The sequence below is a fragment of the Lepidochelys kempii genome, chromosome 4 (assembly GCF_965140285.1).
Source record: "Lepidochelys kempii isolate rLepKem1 chromosome 4, rLepKem1.hap1, whole genome shotgun sequence".
Classification (NCBI taxonomy): Eukaryota; Metazoa; Chordata; order Testudines; family Cheloniidae; genus Lepidochelys; species Lepidochelys kempii.
The window spans coordinates 97,472,633-97,491,155 of record NC_136383.1 but is presented as its reverse complement, the minus strand read 5'-3'; the positions used below and the strand labels follow the sequence as shown (position 1 = coordinate 97,491,155).

The 18,523-nt window shown below is 38.7% G+C and overlaps 1 protein-coding gene across 2 annotated transcripts in view; it reads right to left on the bottom strand.

The window, feature by feature from the left end:
• RFC1 (replication factor C subunit 1) overlaps positions 1-18,523 on the bottom strand; it is a 72,396-nt gene that overhangs the window by 39,541 nt on the left and 14,332 nt on the right. The window lies entirely within an intron of this gene.

The window sequence follows — 18,523 nt, the reverse complement described above, 5'->3', positions numbered from 1 at the left end:
TCCCAGGAAAGCTCAGATGTGGATTGGCATCTCCCAAAGTCCACTGTCAGTTAAGTGTTTCTTGAATAGTCCCTTCTCAAGAAGCTGACCAAATGCTTCACTGAGGCTACTTAGAATCAAAACACATTGATATACAAGTACACAGCCAATAGTCATATCTTCAGCTACAAAAATGATACACCCAGACAGATAGCATAATCATAATCAGCAAATCATAACCTTTTTATAGACACCTCACATGACAACCTTTGTACAATATTTGCTGCAAATATGTAACAGTGGTTGCAGTTTATGTCAATAATGTCACAACTGGTTTAATAGGATGGGAAGATGAGCTGAAAATGTTGGTGGGAGACAAAATGCAGAACTGGCGGGGATGGAAAAGAGACATCAGTCTTGTCTCGTCTGCTTGAAGTTACTGTAGCTCCCATATAATACAACCGTCAAGATTTTAGGACCTAGACCATGCCTGTGATTTCTCTCACTGGCCCTCTCAGCAATTACATGTTGCAAACATTCCAAAGCATGTCCATTATCCCCCTTCTAGTGTAACAAAGTGTTCAGGAGGGAGGAGCAGCTCTTAGAAACCATGCGTCCAAGTGGAGAGACAACTGGAGTAAGCTATCCCTGACTCTGCCACTGGCCTGTTGTGGGACGTTGGTCAAGTCACTTCACCTCCTTGTGTCTCAGTTTCCCCATCTGTAAAATGGGGGCAGAGATGTAAAGGGCTTTGGGATTTACTGATGAAAAGCACTATATAAGAGCTAAATATTATTACCAAGTTACAGCAGCATATCAGCTACAAACCTAGGTGAGAACTACAACTGCATAAATGCCCACTAACTACTACAAATCTTTCTCTATTAAAAACAAAAAGACAAAAAACACACTAAGAAATTCACTGAAACATCATTAACACAGTTACGGTTGTCCTGTGGTGTCTCGTGCCCTTCCAGAACATCGACTTCAATGACACAAACCTCAGGAAACCAGGAAATGAAGAGTTAAGGTATTTCAAACTTCAACTTCTGGAAAACCAGGAAACAGAGTAAAGCCAACATAATCATAACTCTGCCCTCTTAGAGCAATGATCCAATAAATCCATACTTGCACTCTGCCTTTGCAGATATGTTCTCTGAATGTTGTGACCTGACAACTACAACACAGAATCTAACGTTCACTCTTTGCTAAGGCAAAACTTGTGTTTAGGTGAGCTGTACTAGACAGGAGTTACCTGCACTTGTTCTACACTCATACACTGAGCCTAATTCTCCAAAACAACCCCATACTTGCTAAATCTGACAGCTTCTCCCCCCCCCCTTTTATTACCCATCCATTCACTCTCATTGCAGGATTCCATCTAACACTATAGTTTCATTTACCGATCATTAAACCCACAGACCACTCATATACTACCTCACTGTTGACAATCCCCATGCTAAAATGACTCCTGTGCACTGCTGCTACTCAACCTACAGAATTTAGCACTGAAATGAGACATATTGAATCCTTCAAACTACATATGCACCTCTTTTCTTTGATCACACAAATGGGGAGCTCAGACCCTCACAGAGGGCCAGCATCCTCCCAGATTGCCTCTTATCACAATCACAGATCGGCCAAGGTGCTCCAACTAATCCCTCCACCATTCAATACAACTACAGCTAGCATAGTGAATGCATCTTGAGTGGCTATTACCAGCTCCAGGGTGGCACAGTGAAGGTTGTGTTAGCGTGTACCTTAACCCTATTTCCTGATTTTCAGAAGCTGATATTTGAAATACCTTAACTCTTTGTTTCTTTCCTCGTTTTCAGAAGTCTGAGTGTCACTGCACTCTATGTTCTGGAAAGGAAAGAGACACCATAGGACAACTTTACCTTTCCATTAAATATGTTTTTCAGTGAATTCAGTCAAAAGTAGCAGCATTTTTTTGCATTCCAATATTACATTTTTGAGAACACAATATTAAAAACAAAAACCCCAATTATGCTACTAAAAGTCTATTATATCCTGACCTCTCAAGGAAGTAATCTAAAAACCTGTGTAAGTGTTCAAAAATATATAAAGTTACCAAAGCAAAGTCTGTGAAAAGAATGGAATACACACACACACAGGTTTAAAAAGTTCAATATATTCAAAAAGTGTCAAACCAAATTACGAAAGCACAAGGTCCAAAGCACACTATATTATCAACTAGCATGTGCCATTTCTACCCTCCCCCATCAACTAGGTTAAGAATTACTGACAGCTGTACAAAATTTATAGGGGAAGTGTTTGCTAATGAACCCTCATCTCCCTAATGATGACATCAAAGTACATGACACTGACCAGATAAGTACCATAAACCTCATTTAACAATTCAAAGTAAGTAATTGAAAAAATATAATTTAGTCTCATCACTTCCCAAACAAGGGAAAGAGAGCACAGTAACCAGAAATGGTAGATCACAAAAATTATTTAAAATCCTACATTTCCCTTCTGAAGAAAAGTGTTATACAAAGATGCATTAAGTTAAGAGTCTTGTTTCACAAGCTTAGAATTAAAATGAAAAAACCATAAGATTCATATTATAAGATATGGGAGAATATTCTTTAAAATTCTTTAAAACTTTAAATTTTTTTTTAATTCACTTTGGTTGATGTACAAAGCTGAGTTAATTTCTCTCTCCTTTACCGATGCAACTCAGCTTTGTACATCAACCAAAGTGAATTAAAAAAAAATTAACAAATAAGTCACTTGGACATAAAGTAACTGTAGCATCCTTTAAAAACTGATTTTGTGGTTGCTATGTGAATAAGTGACAAAGCAGGAAGAAACCTACTACGGCATAAGTCTATGCTATAAAGCTTTGCTGACATGCCTATTTCAGCTAGGAATTTGTAACCAAAAAAAAAAAAGAAAGCCTATGAGCAGACATAGGACAATGCTAACTCCTTCTTTTTCACCTGAAAACAAAGTAGGAGCTATTCCAGATCACAAAGCACAGTTTAATAAATAGGCTACCATATTCTGCACCTCTTGAAATATGAGTAGTTTTAAGATGTAGCCCCTCCAAGTGGGTATGGGCAGCAGTCCAGATAAAGAAATTTCTCCTAAATCACAGGAGCACGATCCCAGGGATTAACTCCCTATTCTTAGTTTGGTCTAACCTATTCGATTCAGTCTGCTGGTTGCTTTAATTTTGCTTCCTTTGATTTTCCTTCCCTAGCATCCTTTTCAGTCACCAAGAGTCACAAACGCCATGTTTGACAAACAAAAGCAGGTGACATTTTTCCATGGGAACAGAAAGCACTTTTCCATCATCATTAAGAAAAGGAGTACTTGTGGCACCTTAGAGACTAACAAATCTATTTGAGCATAAGCTTTCGTGAGCTATAGCTTATGCTCAAATAAATTTGTTAGTCTCTAAGGTGCCACAAGTACTCCTTTTCTTTTTGCGAATACAGACTAACACGGCTGCTACTCTGAAAATTAACATTGTAACTAATCTCTTGTTGATTTACACAGCTCTGAACAAAACCCCTAAAATCTAGCATTTTTCTGCTGTTCTGATTTTCCTACAGAAAGATATGAGGCTCAATCAGCAAAGCAATAACTAATCTGCAAATGTTCATGTTTTCACATACTAGCTGAATGACAATTTAAAAATCTACACTGGGTCTCCATCACATTAGTGCTGATTGTGAATTCTATGGGACAGGTACCGTCTTTCAGCTTGTCTTCACTGCCAGAGTTAGACTGGAGTAACTAGTGAGAGTGTCTACACTTGCGAAACACAAGAGCTATGCTGTGTATGTAACATATCTGCTATTTGCAGTGTACTGGGGTTAGCTAACCTATGTTAGGTAACCCAGGTCAAAACAGCATCGAAGACACAGCAATTCTGCTTTTAATTCAGGTTAGTAGCTTCTTTTTTCTTTACTTTTTTTTTTTTTCCCCAAAGGGGGCGGGGGAGATATATACATACCTACTATTAGCCAATATCATCATTCCCAGAATGCCTTGTATTCATACAAACTTTACTCAGTGTAAAGCTTAATATAACCTCTATTAGGGTATCCAGAGATTTAAAAAATTTATCGCGATTAAATTGCACTGTTAAACAATAGAATACCATTTATTTTATTTTTGGAGGTTTACTACATTTTCAAATATATTACTTTCAATTACAACACAATACAAAGTGTACAGTACTCACTTTCTATTTATTTTATTACAAATATTTTCACTGTAAAAAACAAAACAATTTTTTTCAGTTCACCTCATACAAGTACTGTAGTGCAATCTCTTTATCATGAAAGTTGAACTTACAAATGTAGAATTATGTACCAAAAAAACGGCATTCAAAAATAAAACAATGTAAAATTTTAAAGCCTACAAGTCCACTCAGTCCTACTTCTTGGTCAACCAATCACCAGACAAACAAGGTTGGTTACAATTTGCAGGAGATACTGCTGCCTACTTCTTGTTTACCATGTCACCTGAAAGGGAGACCAGGCGTTCGCATGGCACTGTTTTAGCCGGTGTTGCAAGATATTTATGTGCCAGATGGGCTAAAGATTCATATGTCCTTTCATCTTCAACCACCATTCCATAGGAAATGCATCCATGCTGATGATGGGTTCTGCTCAATAGTGATCCAAAGCAGAGTGCACCGATGCATGTTCATTTTCATCATCCAAGTCAGATGCCACCAGCAGAAGATTCATTTTCTTTTTTAGTGGTTCGGGTTCTGTAGTTTCCGCATCTGAGTGTTGTCCTTCTAAGACTTATGAAAGCATGCTCCACAACTCGTCCCTCTCAGATTTTGGAAGGCACTTCAGATTCTTAAATGTTGGGTCGAGTGCTGTAGCTATTTTTAGAAATCTCACATCGATACCTTCTTTGCGTTTTGTCAAATCTGCTGTGAAAGTGTTCTTAAAACAAACATGTGCTGGGTCATCACCAGAGACTGCTATAACATGAAATATATGCAGAATACGGGTAAAACAGAGCAGGAGACATACAATTCTCCCGCAAGGAGTTCAGTCACTAATTTAATTAACACTATTTTAAGGAGAATAAATCAGCCTGGAAGCACATCCTCTGGAATGGTAGTCGAAGCATGGAAGGGGCATACAAATGTTTGGCATATCTGGCACGTAAATACCTTGCAATGCCGCTACAAAAGTGCCATGTGAACACCTGTTCTCGCTTTCAGGTGACACTGTAAATAAGGCGCAGGCAGCAGTATCTCCCGTCAATGTAAACAAACTTGTTTGTCTTAGCCATTGGCAGAATAAGACATAGGACTGAGTGGACTTGTAGGCTCTAAAGTTTTACACTGTTTTGTTTTTGAGTGCAGTTATGTAACCAAAAAAAAAAGAACCTGCATTTGTAAGTTACACTTTCACAATAAAGAGATTGCACTTCAGTACTGGTACGAGGTGAACTGAAAAATACTATTTCTTTTGTTTATCATTTTTACAGTGCAAATATTTATAATAAAAAATAATATAAAGTGAGCACTGTGCACTTTGTATTCTGTGTTGTAATAGAAATCAATATTGAAAATCTAGAAAAACATTCAAAATACGTAATAAATTTCAATTAGTATTCTATTGTTATAAGTGCAATTAATCGTGATTAATTTTTTTAGTTAATCGCGTGAGTTAACTGCAATTAACAGCCCTAACCTCTATCTTTTATATCTGTAGAATATGTCAGAAACAAGATATAAGTTCTACTGAGGCTTGCCAAATATGAACAGTGTGCTAGGTATCGCTAATACAATGTGCTAGGGATACTTGGTTGTCTTTGTACTGTGAAAAACAGGTATGAAACTAGATAAGAGAAGGGGATTGAGGTCTGTAATAATACAGTGGCATTTTCAGTCTGTTGTAAACAAAATGAATATAAATATGAGCAGAATTGAGTTCATTCTTTGGAACAGACAAACTGCTGCAAGACTGTTCTCCAGATGGGTAATACATGAACCAGTCTCTTTTTGCTGATTTATCTGTCTTTAATAAATTGAGCAATCTGACATCTCTTTAATGGACAACCTAAACCAAATCACTAATACTAGTAAGTGAACCGATTAGCAGCACAGAGTGATTGGATTAGCAGCTGATGAGCTGTGCTAACTCAACAGGTAGCCTGTAGCTGCATCTCTATTGCATCATTAGTATCACCCACACTCAAACTAGCTGGCTTGAGTTTAAACCACCACTTAACTCAAGCTATGGATTGTGTGTGGACAGGAGTCATGTGATGGATAACACCAAGTGATACCTCAAGCCAACACAGCAGTGAAGACAAGCCTAGCTCTATATTGCCCTGATACAGCAGCACCTAATCCCAGTTAAGTAATACAAATATAGATTCTACTGTGATTACTGCAAAACAATAGTGCAGATGCAAAAATGGTATCCTTGAAATCTGAAGTTTTGCTTTTCCCAACAGAGATGGGAAAGATAAATACTTTTACAGTAGCAAGAGGAAGGAGAATACTATGTCTTCACATATATATGGTTTACAAGTAGGAAAAAAAGAAAGGTTAAAAAGAGCAGGGAAGAGAGAACAAGCTACTGAATAATATTGAATAGCACATTTCTATGTACAGCAGCCAAATCATTATTTTGGATCAATGAATTACAATACCAGTTTTTTCAATCCTCAATTGTATGTATGTGAGAAAGAAATGATAGGTTACGTAAAGTTAGACCTCAGCAAGTAAATTCAGCTTGCAAGGCTAACCTAGCAACCTACTAATTAAAGTAAAAACTAGGCAGAAGTCAAAAGCAGAGAGATCGAACAAAAGTAGCACTGCCTTTGTGGGGAGACTTGATCTCATTCCTCAATTAAAATAACTTTGTTCTTGCTGTATGGAGAGCCAAGGGCAAAATTTGTTCTCTTCTCTCTAGAAAGCTTGTAATACAGCAATATCAGGAAACAAAATGTAGTCATACCAAAAGTGTGACAGCAACTCAGAGTAAAAAGGCCAACAGGTATTATCCATCAAAGAGCAGAGGAATTACCTCAGACAAGTTAAGATTTCTTTCCCAGTCTGTACTGCAAATATTCATTTATATAGCAGGATACAAAAAAATAACAGTAAAAGAAAATAATGTTCAAGGTCCTGATTAAAAAAAAAAAGTATTTACACAAGTTAAAAAGGGAAAATTATTCTAAAACTTTAAAAAGAGCAATGATAAGTTATAACTCCACGTGTTACCGTTAAGAGAGCATCCCAGGGCTTCCATAAATACTTATTTCTGACATTACCTTTCAGACTACAATTAAAACAGGAAAAAAAAAAATCTCTGCCAGGCAAATGACTAACATTTCAGAACTGAGATAATAATCCAATAGCCAACACAACAGATGGGACTGAGAAACTTTTGCTGTTATAACGCCTCATTTTCAAACACATTGCTTTCATCCACAAAGAAGTTTTTCAGAAGCTTTTCATGACTGTTCTGTGTAGAAAAAGCAGCGTGTGTATGCGCGCACGCGGACGCAAGGTCCCAATTCCTTCAGCCATTTTTGAGTAGACCAAGGCTAAAAAAATCCACTTTATTTGTGTTTAAAAAAAAAAAAAAACTAACCAAAAGATCTGAAGTCTGAAAGCTAAAACCATTAAAATAGTTTTAAACATGAACAGTCTTTGCTTGGTTTTGAAAGAAAAACAAAATTAAAAAAAAATCTGTCAAACTGTAGCTTTGTTAAATCAAAAACATCTTCCCTTCAAGCAAATTCATATCTACAAGGATTAAAATTTTACAGTAATGAGCACAGAAATAAAACTGATTGGACAGAGGCACCTTTTAGATAGACACACTGTAGCTACAAGTGCTTCTCTTGAAGTGCAGTTTTTAAGCACTGTTTAAGATGAAAACACTGAACTTTACAAAGCTTTTGCCACTTAATCCAGACCAACACCATCTCCCCTAAAATCGTATATTTCAATTATATGATCATTAGGATCAAACATTAAATTCACATTTCCTGAACTCAGTCCTTGTGCCACTGAATGCTACTGGATTCTGACACCAGAGCCGAGGAATTCTGAACTAAGATGGTGCACCCAATCTACTTTTAGTACACTCGACTGCTAATTTCACAGAGGTATCAATTCCTTTTAACACACAGGTGGGCAAACTTTTTGGCCCGAGGACCACATCTGGGTGAGGAAATTGCATGCAGGGCCATGAATGTAGGGCTGAGACAGGGGGTTGGGTGCGGGAGAGGGTGTGGGAGGGGGTGCAGTGTGCAGGAAGGGGCTCAGGGCAAGGGGTTGGGGCAGAGGAGGGGTGCAGGAGGTGGCTCAGGGCAGGGTGCAGAGAGGAGTGAGGGACGTGGCTCAGGGCAGGGGATTGGGGTGCAAGAGGAGTGCAAGGTGCAGCAGGGGGCTCAGGGAAAGGGGTTGGGGTGCAGGCAGGGTGCAGCAAGGGGCTCAGGGCAGGGTATTGGGGGTGGGGTGCAGGAAGGGTTTGGGGTGCGGGCTCGGGGTGAGGGCTCCAGCCCGGTGCCACTTACCTGGAGCCTGCCCTGGCCCCCCCACTGTTCCCAGAAGCAGCCAGCACCACGTCCCTGTGGCCCCTAGGGGTTGGGGAGCAGAGGGCTCCACGCACTGCCCTCACCTGTGGGTACCACCCCCGAAGCTCCCATTGGCCACAGTTCCCCATTCCCGGCCAATGGGAGCTGTGGGGGGAGGTACCCACAGGCGAGGGCAGCGTGCGGAGCCCTCTGCTGTGGGCCCCCCCGGGGCCAAAGGACATGGTGCCGACTGCTTCCGGGAGCAGCGTGGGGCCTGCAGCACCACAGGGGTGGCAATCCCACAAGCCAGATCCAGCCCATAGGCCGTAGTTTGCCCAGCCTTGTTTTAACACCATGCAGATACCTTTATTAGATAGGCATTTTAAGTGCACATGAATTAATTATCAGTTAAGAGAGCGCATTTCACTGGCCCTGTACTCCCAGGATACTTACCTGTCCCCACAAGAAGTGTGAACTCATGCTCTCTATTTTATCTTTAAAATGTGCACAGGAAATTGACTTGCAAAAACTGTTCATAAAAGAGTAAACTGGCAGTTAAAATTTGGGAAAAAGATTCTTATGGCAAGATTAACTGTGCCACACTGTACACATGTAAAATTTTCTAGTCCTGCATTTCTTGTTATGTTTATATCTCAATATATTATTGTTTATGCTTTTACATGCATCACAGAACAAACATGTGCAACATAGAGCCAAATTACCTAATATAAGAAACTTGCATTTTCTGTAATTTTAACTGTACAACCTTAATTCGTTTTTAGCATTTAATTATAAAAATTAATAGTTTTAAATAACTCAAGGTCTCAAATATCTATACACAAGGTTTCGGATCAGGCCCATGAAGCTACTCCAAATGGTCAATTTTTGAGACCCTGCTCCGTCAACTATTTCACTTGCAAACTGAATTTCTCATGTTGCTTTCTCCAACTATGATGCTGTGATTAGCTTCATGTGCCATCAGCCTCCACCTCAAACCTCGCTTTGCCTCCAGCATTTATAATGGTGTTACATATATTTTTAAAAAAGTGTTTAATTTATATGGGAGGAGGTCACACTCAGAGGCTTGCTGTGTGAAAGGGGTCAAACAAAAGTTTGAGAACCACTGACAGTGCTTTATTCTTTCTAAGCACATCATCCAAATTACTGTTGTTTATACAGATCCTATGCCACTGTGAAAAGCAAAACGCTAGTTCTATACAAATTGCAATTCTAACATGGAGACGTAAGCAAAAACATGAATGAATTAGTACATTTCAAACTAATAAAACATTAGTTCACCATGGTGTAAAATACACATCAACTGGTAGCCCATCTAAGGGCACAATTTGTTGGAGGTTTGTGACACACTGTATCTCAGGGGAACACCCTGCACCCCCACGTTCACCCTTATAATATGATTGTGTGGTATCCAATGCAAAGTGTGTCAGGTCAGGTGTCTTCAGAAGGCTCATGATGCACTGAGCATTGTTGTTATAGTAATGTTATAGGTTGTAATTTCATGTGTATAGTTATGAGGCTGAAAATGTGTCCTCATGGCTTAAAACAATCCCAGGCAAAACTCTCCAGGAGCAGAGGGGCAGTTCACACCTCATCAGGGCACATATGGGACAAACCCAGCCCAGCCTCACAGGAACGAAAGGACACTAGCCTAGGCAGCAACAAAAGCTCTGCTGGACTCTCGAGTGAGTCACCCCCACTTCCCTTGGTCAGTTTGGGACTACAAGGAGGAAATGCTCACCCAACTCTGAAGGGGGAGGGGGTGAGGAGGAACGGCGCAAAGCCAAGAAGGAAGAACAAACATGATAAAAGAGACGTTTACCCTCTCTCTCTTCCACCTCCATCTACAGACACCACTACCAAGCAACTGAAACGCTGATCAAAGGGGAGTGCCTGGCTGAAGGGCAACCAGCCAGCCTGTGGTAGAAGTATCTAAGTTTGTAAGCGCACTGAAAGCGTTACAATCAGCTTAGAATGCATTTGGCTTTTATTTCATTTGACCAAATCGGACTTCTTGTGCTTTGACTTATAATCACTTAAAATCTTTTGTAGTTAAATTTATTTGTTTATTCTACCTGAAGCAGTGTGTTCGGTTGGAAGCATGTCAGAGACTCCACTTGGGATAACAATTTATTTGTTAAATTGATGAACTCATATAAACTTGCAGCATCCAGCAGGCATAACTAGACACTGCAAGACGGCGGTTCCTAGGGTTGTGTCTGGGACTGGAGATATTGGCTAGTGTCATTCGGTTGCACAATCCAAGCAGCCGCTGGCCAAAAGTGCTCACTCACGTAGCTGGGAGCAGCTTACATGCTACAGGTTGTGCGTGAACAGCCTGGGAGTGGGGGGTTCTTACAGCAGAGCAGGGTAAGGCTGGCTCCAAGAGTCGAGGATTGGAGTGACCTAGCAGACCACCAGTCCAGATAACACCAGGGGGAACATCACACGGTTACACTAGGCTCTCCTCCTTTCTCAAAACTCTCACTCGGGATGAATTTCTCTTACCTATTGCTATCATATCAGAAACAGCTCTCTTCATTTCTAACCTCCCTCTCTGCTAATGCCCAATGAAAACCCTTTTGCTGGACAGCAGGACTGTCAACAGCAGAAGTCAGCCAGCCAATCACCACCCTACTTGTGCATCTCTAATGTGGCCATCATAACTGACCTGGAGATTACGATTACAGTATTTAAATTTCCACATGCACTAAATACATATCTACCACGCTCTGTAAGAGTTATTAGTGAGTGAATGCCAAATTAGAAAAACAAACCTTAGATATCAATACATCAAACTAGATGGGTTTATTACTTTAAAAATCCTTACTATTTAAACTTTAATAAAAGTGAGGAGACTTCACAGAAGGAATAAAAAAACTATATAGATAGTAAATTTCTTCAGGTTTTCATGGTAGGACCTAGGAAATACACCCTGGCAGTGCATCATAGCGCTTATGTTAATTTTTTCTAAATACCCTTGTTCCTGTAATTCGCAAGAGAGCTCTATTAGACTCATAGACCAAATATCAACTACATTAACTGTTAAAGTTCATCAGGTGCTTTAAAGACTAAAAATTAATAGTAGTATTTAATATCTATCAAAAGGTAGGCAAAGAAAAACCCTAGTGCTGAGTCTCAGAGCCCAGGTCAATTGACTTGGGCTTGCAGGGCTCCAGTTACAAGTGTAAAAATAGTCTAGAGTTCACACTCGGGCTGGAGCCTGTGCTCTGAAACACTGCAAGAGAGGGGAGTCTTTGAGCCCATGCTCCCACCCAAGCAAGCATGTCTAGACTCATTTTTTAGCGCAGCAGACTGAGCCCTGAGAACCTGAGTCAACTGAACCAGGCTCTAAGACTCAGTGCCACAGGTTTTTCTTTGCAGTGTAGACACACCCTAAGGTACATATATGACCACCATTACCATCATATGTCTCACAAATGTTAATGTATTTATCTTCACAACGCCCCTCTGAGATAGGAAAATGTTGTTATTACCCCCATTTGACAGAGAAATGAAGCAGAAAGACTAAGTGACTTGCCCAAGGTCACACAGGAAGTCTGTGGAAGAGTGGGGAACCCAGGTTTACTGAGTTCGAGGCCACCATCCTAACCACTGGACCCTCCTTACTCTCCACTGAATTTCAAAGTTCAAATTCTGTAGGGATCTTATTTTTGTCTCTCTCTCTCACACACACACACACTCTCTCTCTCAAGAGGTACTTTTCAACTGCGGACAATCCTACCCACCCACCAGCATGGTTACTTAGTTCTTTAGATTTAATTGGAATTGTATATTAATGCTGTAAAGCACCAGCGTAAAAAGTGTGACCTTTTTAAGTACCACTAACACAAAAGCAGCTTTTACTAAATTATGTTTTGCCATACTCACAAGCATTGTTACAATCACTACACATCCACAAGGATATCGTCTACATAGTTATCTATGTTAGTAGTCAGGTATACATTAAGATCCACATACACAAAAACAAACAAAACAAAAAAAATCCACACCACACACACAGTTCTTGCTAACTAGCAATCCCTGACGAAACCAGACCAGGTTCAATGCAGCATAATAATAGGTCATCTTCTACAAACAAAGCTCAAGGTCCCATACTTCATTAAACAGTAAAAAGTAAATGTTATTTAACAGGTACAAGAAGTATTTGTATTTCTCCCAACTTACTGGACTGTTTTACCAGAGATAATGGTTAGCAATGGAGGCATTTATAAATAGCTCTTCCTTTTCCTGTTACTTGTAAGACTAATGGTGTTCTGTCCTTGATAATCAATAATCTAAATGAACGGAGCTTGATTTTACCAAGTACACAGCAATGATGAAAAATATTTGTTATGGGATTAGAACAGGTAAACCTAATGGTCTGTACAGCACGAAAGCAACAGTAAGATAAATAGAAAAAAGTTAACCATTTCATTAATCCAATCATTTACTCTCTTCTACAAAACAATGTAACTTTTAAGTCATAGCATTTGTCATATAAATCAAATCCCAAAAAACAGAGTTAAACAGCAGAAACAGAAAGAAATTTAGAGGGATAGGCAAAGGACGAAAGACAAACTTCAGAGGAGATGGGGGGGAGAGGAGGAAGGGTGAAGAGAAAGAGAGAGAAAAACAACAGAACTATGCTTTGGCTATTTCAGACAAATAATTGCTACAAATAAGGCTGTCACACCAGCAGTGGTAAGGCTGCATGAACAAACAGAAACAAGACTGATATTACACAGAAGGAGTGAAGAGACAACTTATGACATAGGAGCAAGTCCATGAAAGTTTTAAAAACAAGGGAAATACTTTTGAACTGAATGGATTTGGGTCTGTACTTTTAGGAAAATATATTTAAATGTGAACAACAATATCTTGATTACACCAACAAAAGTAACGCTAGTTTTGTCTGACAGTTATTGTCTTAATGTGTAGGCGAATTAAAATATGCTCAACTGGCTATAAAACATTATTCAGTTCCAATGAAATGGAAAAATGAATCACACACATACTAGCAAAAAAAAAAAAATGAAATGAAATGTTAACCCTTGTATAAAGAAATTGCTTTAGTCATAGCCTAAGTCAACCTTACTCTGTGTGTACCTAGAACTCACTAGATAAGGGTAACCTTGAGCTGCAGTTTTCAGGGATTTCACTATTAACCTTGACCAATGTTCCTATTGTGTCAGATGCAGAAAAGCTTGATCACACCACCTCGTTACATAACAAATCTAAAAATGAACCATTTCCACCTGCTCTCCAAAGAATCTGATTAGGCATCTGTTCTCGAGTCAAAGCCATCAAATATCTTTATAAATGTGGAAAAAATATCTAAAATCATTCTGGTAAAGTTTGCAGATGACAAAAATTGTTAAAGGGTAAGTAAAGGTTAAGTGAGGTCAGTTATGTGCATAGTTTCATATATGGATAGCTTAGTAAACTGGGCTCATTTGAGCAATGAGTTTTAATACAGCTAAATGACAGGTCATGAATTTAGGAAGAAAGAATGCAGGTTACACTTACTGAATATGGGACTACATTCTTGAAACTGACTCTAAAAAGGATTTGGAGATAATCAACTGAACAGGAGCTCCTAGCCCCCATTCCTCCCTCCCATTCTCCACCTACCAGATTTGGAAGGGGGAGCTCAGGACCTCTGCCTTGCAGCAGGGTAGGGGCTTCTGCCCAGCAAATGGGGGGGTCGGGGGCGAGGAGTCGTCCTCAGAGCTTCTGCACCATGGGGTGCACCTGCCGGAGCTTGAGGCTTCAGCAGGAGTGGGGAAGCCCCAAGCCCCAGCAGGCGTGCCCTGGCTCTCGAACTTCTGAAGACTGTTGTATGTGGCTCGGAGGGTAAGTTCAGCCACCCCTGGTACGTGGTATTGAGACCATTAGTGAAATACTGTACTCATTCAGTTCTGTGTCCACACTTAAAAAAAATTGGAAAGGACTCAAAAGAGCTGCAAGAATGAGTTGAGGTCTGAAAAATGTGCCTTACAATAAGAAACTCTATTTCGTTTACTTAGAAGGGGATTTGATCATGATATCTAAGCAACTGCATAGGGAGAAGTTTCTGATGGTAGTAAGCTCTTAAAAATACAAAGCAAAAACATAACAAGATCCAGTGCTTGGAAGCTGAAGTTAGATACATTCAACCTGGAGAGAAGGCATAATTTTTTAACAGTGAGGGTAGTTAACCATTTCCACAACTTAATAAGAGACACTGTGAATTTGAGGTCCTAAAAGATAACCTAACCAGAAGTTATGAACCTAATACAAGAATTACAGGATGAAATTCTATGATTTTTGCTGTACTGGCAGTCAGAGTACAATGACTATAACTGGTCATTTTCTGGCCTCAAAAATCTGTGAACATGTAGTTTTCCTAAACTATAACTGCACTAAAAAATTATGCAGCAAAAAGCCTTGTTTAAAAAAAAAAAAAAAAAAAAAGGTCTGGTAAAGAGATAAGCTTGGTAAAATAATATGTGGTTCAAGTTGGGTACTTTTAGGCTTTACAGTAGGGAACATTAATTAACCATCATACACAGTTTCAAGTGCAAAAAAACTGAGGTACACCAGCAAGTAAACAAATCGAAATTTTAATATACTTCCACTTTAGGTAGTTTCCACTTTAGGTAGTTCAGTGTACTGAATTTGAACGTTGACATATTATTTACAAAAGGGGTTTTTCATATTTCAAAAAATTAATCCTACCTGCTTCTGCTGGAATCAAATGAAATAAATACGCTCCTTAAATTTTAGAGTACTTGCAATTACACTATTGTCAAGTGCTTCTGCTATCGACTGCTTTGTATTGTGCCATTTTTTTCATAACAGTTCTTGTTTTAACTTTAAAAAAGTTGAAAATAATTTTATTTTAAAAATGGGGGAAGTGGAGGGGAAAAGAGTATAAACATTGTAACCTTGGCTAGAAATGTGCATTTTGGTTTTTGGGTTTGTTTGTTTGAAGAAGTATATTGTCCAAAAACATCATTTTGCTTATTATCAGAAAAAAAAAAAAACATCATAATTAAATTACCAGAAATATAAAACAAAATACAGGTAGTGCTATATATGCTATGAACATGCATGTGTTTTATTAAACATATTATAGATTGGTATCTAGAAAATATATTAATCTAATAGGTATTTTACTTTGTGTAACACTGACAGTTTAAGCTTTCAATAGGACATTAATTTAGCAGGTATTAATTTTAAAAAATTATTTTGTTTTAGACAATACACACAAACCCCAGTCTTTCAACAATAATCCAGCTGTCTGGAACTTTTAGAAGCTCCATGGCAATATAATTAACATTCTTACTTGGATAGCAGAAATGATTTCAATACAGTGTAATCATATCAGTTGAGCCAAATTTCTAGTTGTTTTTAAGAGTATTCAGGCTGCATCTTGTTGAAAAGGTACTGCCATTCGAGAGGGATGGGTAAACTGTCACTCTTGTACTTGCTTTCTAACTTGATTGTGTTCTTGTGTGTACATCAAGATCTTCTCTACAGCATGCTTTGCAAACACTGGGAAGAGACTTTCCCAGTTTTAATTGCCCACATCCATGCATTAAAAGGTTTGATGTATACCTAGCACTACCTTAACCAGCTTACGGGGCTGATCCAACTCCCACTGAAATCAACAGAAAGATTTTCACTCACTGATGTTAAAGGAAGTTAAATTAGATGTCTGACCTCTGGAAATAAGCCGAGAGGTTTGAGGGCAGGTTGTATAGAAAGTGACTGTACTTAAGATGTGAGAAAAGCCAGTGCAGTTATAAGATACGGATGTCAAAAGAACATGGTTGACTCATTTGTCTCTAATGTGACAACTTCTCAAGCTTTGCCACCTGTAAACAGCCTTAACTGTGTAATATAAATATTATGAGACTGTACATACAGTAGAACCTCAGAGTTACAAGCACCTCAGAAATGGAGGTTGTTCATAACTGAACAAAATATTATAATTGTTCTTTCAAAAGATTACAGCTTAACATTGACTTAACACAGCTTTGACACTTTGCTATTCAGAAGAAAAATGCTGCTTTCCTTTTCTTTCTTTTTTTTAGTAGTTTACATTTAACAGTACTATACCGTATTTGCCTTTTTTGGGGGGGAGGGGTCTCTACTTTTGCCTGATTGTGTACTTCCAGTTCCCAATGAGGTATGGGTTGTCTGGTAGGTGCGTAATTCTGGTGTTCGTAACTCTAAGGTTCTACTGTATAATCATCATGCATATTTATGAATTAATTCTAACAGCCTTGTACTTTAACCCCTATGAGAAAGATATGAAGGAGCACACAAAAGCTTTGTTTATATAGATATATTCCATTTCTAATTACTGACGATGGCTAAAAGATTACCTGTGCTACATTTTCAGTAGAGACAGACTACAACTGATGTCATTTAACTACATTACTTAATAAATCACATGCAAGCAGATTGACAGTTAGGAGCTACAGTTTTAAGACTTTTAAGAAGCAGCAATTATTATACTACACTTATAAAGGAATCTGCTACAAGTTTCATATTCTCAACTGCCAAGTATTTTTTTAATCATTGCTAGAAGGGAAGATAGTTTATCTTATTGTTCTACTTCATAAATAATCTTGCAGCATTCACATTCCTGGGTCTCATCTCTCTACGAATAGGGCAGAACTCTTCTAGTTCTTAAGGTTGTTTGACCCATAAAGGAAGTGGTAGCAAACAGGAACAGGAGTCACTATCCCTAACAGTGGTTAAATACCACCCAAGATTAGCCACTGCCATTAGAACCTTGCAGTTAGATCCTGGTTTTACCAGGAGGTAAATGCTCCACAAAGAAAAATAAGCTAATCACAAAACAAAACTGAAAACTTAATGCCTCAAAAAGTAGAACAAAAAGCCCACAGAAGTTTAAAGACAAGTCACGATCTCAAAGTTCCCCTCCAAACTCTGAAAGGAAAGGATGAGTTAGTAGGAATTCTGCAAGATGTGTTCTATGTAGAAACAGAAGGTAAAGTAAGCAGATCCGCCTCCTCTAAAGGTACCATCTGGGCACAATTCTTACTCCTGGAAAACAAATAGCTCAGGGATATCCCAAAAGTGCAATCAGAACAATGGCAACATCGAAAACAAATAATGCCAAACCAACAACAAACAAGACACTCTCTCATACGTCATCTACAAACAGATATATATTCTGAACAACAAACATGCAGCCTTAACTCTAACCATAAATATAATTCACCAAAGTGCACACACATGCAGATTCAAATTCTGTAATTGCCAGATAAAAGTTACTAGCAAATTTAGAACAGAATAACCTTAGAAAATTTAGAACAAACAACAAAGATCACCCATGTGCATAACTCTTCATAAAGACTACAGAATTGACTGTAAAGTCTGAAGTCAGTGGTTAAGTTCAGGGAAGGCAACTGACTCCTACTCACCACGTCTGCTCTTCAGGACCAAAAAATTTAACAACTTAGGAAGCTGAGATACAGGACTGAGTTTGCATGAATGGTATTTTTAAAGTACTACTATAGAAGAATTGTACTGTTATCAGCTTTCCTAACATCAATCTTCCTAATACTCTGATAGCAGATGGATTAATACTTTGACAATATATGTGGTTTTTTTTTTTAAGAGTTTGAAAGTCAGACTCAAGGAGGTAAAGACTGAAAACAAAGCAGTTTTGCCACTAACGTTAATGAAGCAAGCAGTTGCAGGAGAGAAAAGACTGGCTAGTCAGATACCAAATGAAAAGCTCTCTGAAAACTTAGCTCTGTCATTTTAGAAAGAGTGCTCATGAAGAGCTTAAGTGTTTGGAAGTTATCCTTGACCCCCAAGGACTATAAACACATCACTTGAGGAAACTGAAAAGAGTGCATTTGCCAATTCCTGAGATGACATCCCTGACTAAACCAATGGAAACAAGGAGAGATGGTATATGCCTGACCAGAACCCAAGCAAGACTGACCACCATTTCCAA